This window comes from Erpetoichthys calabaricus, chromosome 18 (genome assembly GCF_900747795.2).
Source record: "Erpetoichthys calabaricus chromosome 18, fErpCal1.3, whole genome shotgun sequence".
NCBI lineage: Eukaryota > Metazoa > Chordata > Cladistia > Polypteriformes > Polypteridae > Erpetoichthys > Erpetoichthys calabaricus.
The window spans coordinates 51,832,504-51,838,503 of record NC_041411.2 but is presented as its reverse complement, the minus strand read 5'-3'; the positions used below and the strand labels follow the sequence as shown (position 1 = coordinate 51,838,503).

The 6,000-nt window shown below is 40.7% G+C and overlaps 1 protein-coding gene across 2 annotated transcripts in view; it reads right to left on the bottom strand.

The window, feature by feature from the left end:
* Nucleotides 1-729: 729 nt before the first annotated feature.
* Nucleotides 730-6,000, bottom strand: part of gxylt2 (glucoside xylosyltransferase 2) — a 101,332-nt gene continuing 96,061 nt past the window's right edge. For both annotated transcript variants that reach the window (XM_028825404.2, XM_028825405.2), the window contains one exon: nt 730-1,074. The gene's annotated coding sequence lies outside the window, so the exon portion shown is untranslated. The remainder of the gene's footprint in view (nt 1,075-6,000) is intronic.

Genomic DNA, 6,000 nt, shown 5'->3' with positions numbered 1-6,000 from the left:
CAGGCAGTTGTTAATCAGTTTCAGCTGCTTTGGTGTTAATGAAATTAACAACATGTGCACTAGAGGGGCAACAATGAGATGACCCCCAAAACAGGAATGGTTTAACAGGTGGAGGCCACTGACATTTTTCCCCTCCTCATCTGTTTTTTCACTAGTTTTGCATTTGGTTAAGTTCAGTGTCACTACTGGTAGCATGAGGCGATACCTGGACCCTACAGAGGTTGCACAGGTAGTCCAACTTCTCCATCAATATGTGCCATTGCCAGAAGGTTTGCTGTGTCTCCCAGCACAGTCTCAAGGGCATGGAGGAGATTCCAGGAGACAGGCAGTTACTCTAGGAGAGCTGGACAGGGCAGTAGAAGGTCCTTAACCCATCAGCAGGACAGGTATCTGCTCCTTTGGGCAAGGAGTACTAGGATGAGCATTGCCAGAGCCCTACAAAATGACTTCTAGCAGGCCACTAGTGTGAATGTCTCTGACCAAACAATCAGGAACAGACTTCATGAGGGTGGCCTGAAGGCCCAACATCCTCTAGTGGGCCCTGTGCTCACTGCCCGGCACTGTGGTGCTTGATAGATATATATATATATATATATATATATATATATAGATACTGTATATAGATACCCCTCCTCGAACCGCCACCTTATTGTGGTGGAGGGGTTTGCGTGTCCCAATGATCCTAGGAGCTCTGTTTTCCTGATTTAAAATCAGACGTATGTGTGAGTGAGTGAGTGTACCCCACAATCCACACCAGTCCTGGCCTTTCAGGGACCCAAGCAAATTTTATTTGGTGATCCACCCAACCATAACCACCAAAGTCATGCCGGACGTTGCTGATTTACACTGTCTCACATATCAAGTCCTTAAGGCAATCAGATTCCTTTCTCCTGAAGTGCATACAAACACAACAGTAAGACAAAAACATTTACATTTAAGTAATTCTGAAAAAATGAAATTCTGGAATACAGTATACCGAACTGAATAAATGAGAATTTCCATCAACTGGAAGAGGCAGATTGAGGGTCTCATGGTGCGCATGTCTCCCGTGCCGAAAAATATTCAGCATGTAACCTGTAAAAAGACAGACAATAATATTGTATTACTATTTTGTATAAATGATTGTATATACTTATTGTAACATAATAACTTCTCTAAAACTACAGTATTGTCAGATTTTACACAGGAAACACGTTGCAAAATCCTGGTCAACATCCCTTGGTTTTATGAACGTTGGAGATATCTCTGGTGTTACAACATAACACCAAAAGGAAAAAAAAAACATCATAATTGCCTCACACCTGTCAAATTTTTCATTAATTGACAATCTATAAAAATGCTAATTAAAATGGAATTGACCTGTTATCTTCAGTATAAGTATCCACCTGGTTAGCTTTGAGGATATAGGCGCAACTTTAACTGCAATTAAACAACTCACTCAAGTTACCTTTTGAAAAATGTCATTAAGTTGAAATTATGAAGTAAAGTAGGTAAGCTGCACCCAAGTGTCAGACAGGAGACTTTCACTGTTAGTTTTCAGAGAACTTGACAATTTCCTATTGAACTTGTGTTGCATTGTAACGTACCTGCCAAGGTTCTATACTGCCCATCTAGCATCTCCCTACTTAAAGGTTTTTCTAGTTTCCCTTTTTCAGATTTTCTCAAAATGTATCTTTTTTAACGTTAGATGTAGTAAATGACCCATCCCAACAAATAGAAGATGGAACCAACAGTCCTTTTGCATATCACTTGGTCTGACGGTTATTTTAGACTGGTAAAAACACTTGATATTTAGCTTCAGCCCAGTGGTTCCCTTGATCTGTAAGAGCAGATCTCTGGAAAATAGAATACTGTCTGTAGACTTATTAGCCCCTCTTACATGCAAAAATAACTCAAGCCAGAAATCTGTGCAAGTTCTGTGAAATGACATCGTTTTGCCGATCCATTTAATCTCCTTAGACATCCACTCCAACAAAGCTATCAGCTAACATGTGTGACACTAAGAGACATTATTTCATAATTATTAGCTGAAAGGTTATTTTTAATATCTTCTTCTTTCGACTGCTCCCATTAGGGGTCGCTACAGCTTCTTCCATATCTTTCTGTCCTCTGCCTCTTGTTCTGTTACACCCATCACCTGCATGTCTTCTCTTCCCTACATCCATAAACCTTGTCTTAGGCCTTCCTCTTTTCCTCTTGCCTGGCAGCTCTATCCTTAACATCCTTCTCCCAGTATACCCCTCATCTCTCCTCTGCACATGTCCAAACCAACGCAATCTCGCCTCTCTAACTTTGTCTTCCAACCGTCCAACTTGAGCTGACCCTCTAATGTACTCATTTCTAATTCTGTCCATCTCCAACCCATATAACATAGCTGGTCTCACTACCATCCTGTAGACCTTCCCTTTCACTCTTCCTGATACCCGTCTGTCACAGATTATTCCTGACACTCTTCTCCACCCATTCCACCCTGCCTGCACTCTCTTTCTCACATCTCTTCCACAATCCCCATTACACTGTACTGTTGATCCCAAGTATTTAAACTCATCCACCTTCGCCAACTCTACTCCCTGCATCCTCACCATTCCACTGCACTCCCTCTCATTTACACACATGTATTCTGTCTTGTTCCTACTGACCTTTATTCCTCTCCTCTTCAGAATATATCTCCACCTCTCCAGGGTCTCCTCAACCTGCTCCCTACTATCGCTAAGATCACAATGTCATCAGCAAACCTCATAGTCCACGGGGATTCCTGTCTAATCTCGTCTGTCAACCTGTCCATCACCATTGCAAATAAGAAAGTGCTCAGAGTCGATCCCTGATGTAATCCCACCTCCAACTTGAATGCATCTGTCACTCCTACTGCAGACGTCTCCACTGTCACACTCCCATCGTACATATCCTGTACAATTCTTACGTACTTCTCTGCCACTCCTGACTTCCTCATACAATACCACAGCTCCTCTCGAGGCACCCTGTCATATGCTTTCTCCAGGTCCACCAAGACGCAATGCAACTCCTTCTGGCCTTCTCTAAACTTCTCCATCAACACCCTCAGAGCAAACATTGCATCTGTGGTGCCCTTTCTTGGCATGAAACCATACTGATGCTCACTAATCATCACCTCACTTCTTAATCTAGCTTCCACTACTCTTTCCCATAACTTCATGCTGTGGCTCATCAATTTTTATTCCCCTGTAGTTACTGCAGTCCTGCACATCCCCCTTATTCTTAAGCTATGTTACCTGCCAAAGACAGTCAATAGGATAAATTGTAAAATATCTGATATCTCTTGCCGTGTGTGTACTCTCAGTAATCTTCCTACACTTTTCCTTGGTATCCTTGTGTTTCTCAGCTTTTCTTGCCCAGCTCTTCCTCTCTCAATCACATTCCCATAAAGCCAGTTTCTCTAACTCTGTAATTACAGGGTGCCTTACCCCATACCTGCAGTGAAAACATCATTCCTATTCTTGGGAATACCTCCAGTCTTTAAAGGGGACTCGGGTTGTGCCTTGTTAGTATTTAGCAACCCAATGTTGTTCAGTACATTCTTCACTTTGTTCCTCCATTTTAACACCTTTTTATTATAAAATAAAATAATAATAATAAATAAAATAATAAAAATAAAATGGCCACAACCAGGAATTGAAGTATCATGTCATCCTCTCCACCTCTGAACAACTAAAGTCAAACTGACCAATCAGATTCTTGGCGGGACTGGACACACACACAGACACAGACAGTATTGTTATATAATATATGATAAGTATTTAAGACGTATAACTAGATATGGAATACTGCAAGTGTACAGTACTGTACTTTCATCAGCCATCTACTTCATCTAGGATACTGCTAGAATTCTGTCCATAGTGTACTCAGGTAATTTGTGTATTTTTTTTTTACTTTGCTCTTTTCTGGGTTTCTTAGTTTATTACTTTTGAGCGATTATGGAATGTTTTGATTTACCTTGAGAATTTTTAAGGGACCTCTCATTTGTCATTTTACTTTTTTACCATCATTTTAGCAGATACCACCTCGTTGACAGATTTGTGTGACATGAGCATGGCAGTGCTTTAAAAGGCTCAATGCGGTGCAGTGAAGTGCAAGCTACAGTTTCAATGAGCTCAATTTCAAACCTGACAGAAAGGTGAGGCTTTAAAAGAAAGCAAATGATTCACTGAAGCGCCCTCTTCTACGCAGTGGTGTGCTGGGGAGGCAGCATTAAGAGGAAAGACGCCTCACATCTGGACAAACTGGTGAGGAAGGCAAGCTCTATTGTTGGCATGGAGCTGGACAGTTTAACATCTGTGGCAGAGCGAAGGGCGCTCAGCAGGCTCCTATCAATTATGGAGAATCCACTGCATCCACTAAATAATGTCATCTCCAGATAGAAAAGCAGCTTCAGCGACAGACTGCTGTCACTGTCCTGCTCCACTGACAGATTGAGGAGATCGTTCCTCCCCCAAACTATGCGACTGTTTAATTCCATCCGGGGGGGGTAAACGTTAACATTTAACATTATACATAATTATTGTCTGTTTTTCACCTGCATTATTATCATTCTTTAATATTATTTATTGTATCAGTATGCTGCTGCTGAAGAATGTGAATTTCCCATTGGGATTAATAAAGTATCTATCTATCTATCTATCTATCTATCTGGTATTTAGCCTGGGGCAGGGGTTTTGTTTTGACCACATTCATTTCTTTCTGCCTCTCATACAAAACACTCATCTCTTCTTCCCATTAACATTTAATGAAACAGTTGCTAAAAAAAAATCACAAGGAAAGAACCAAACAGGTTTTCAGAGAAGTGATTAAATGCTTTTTCCTGGTTAATGTGAAGAACAGTGAAATGAGGTGCAAATTTTGCAGCGCACACTCCCACTTTGCCAACAAAAAAAATGTCTGTTCCATAGCAACTTAAAATCTTAGTCATCCAATTTTCAAAAAACGTTAAGTTAAAAAAAGAACATAAAAGAATTGAAGTTATAGAAAGAGATAAAGTTGATGGAGAACATGAACATACCCCTTGATCAATGGAAACACAAACTGAGAGAAGTTTAAAGCTTTCGAAAATGTCTTTCTACTCACTTTCCATGAAGCTTAACTTGCACGACCCATTTGTGATTTCGCACAAGATGTACTGTTGATGAGGTTGCTGAACGTTGCCACTGCTTATGATACTAATGTGGGTGGCAGAAAATGATGCATACAGTTGCTATTGCAATCAGCTCTGTTGTTAAGAAAATAAAATCTGCAGAGCTCATGGGAATTCTTTTTGACAGAACAGAGACCATCAACGGTTCTGAGCAGGAGATTGTTTATCTCGTTGCTGTTTCCAAAAAAGGTGAATATTCTTCATATCTGATTTGCCTTAATTGATTCAGGTTCTGCTCATTCTGCACAGGATATAGCCAATGGACTTCACAATGTGTTCCACGCCAATGGATTGGATGAAGAATGGAAGATGAAGATACTATCTTGTGTGTTCAAATGGACCTCCAGTTAATGATGGCATGTACAACAGAGTTGTCCATAAGTTATGATCAATGGTTGCCATCAGAGACTCCTTTATATACTTTGCTGTGTATATCTCTGTATTATAAAAAAAAACTTTCCCTGCGACGAGACGTGATCTTTAGAAGAGAGACAGAGAGACATCTTCAACGTCTCATGACACAGGCAAGTCACGTCATACTTACAACCTTTGGAAGCAAGTCCTGTGATACACATGCAGAGCAGAATAGAATAATAGAAGTAGGAAAATTCGAAAGTCTCAAGAAAATGACAGTAAAGATCACATAAGCGCAAACCCAACGGAAATAATTACTCTGTGAAATAACGGAACAGCGAAAAGAGATCAAATAGTGTTTGAGGATGTCTGGGGGAGAAGAGACACAAGGCAGTGACTTTAAAACGTTCGAAGCGCAGAACGAAATGCAGATCACGCAACACAGGAGCAGCAGCAAGCCAGCAGCTAATCGAGCAAAGAGG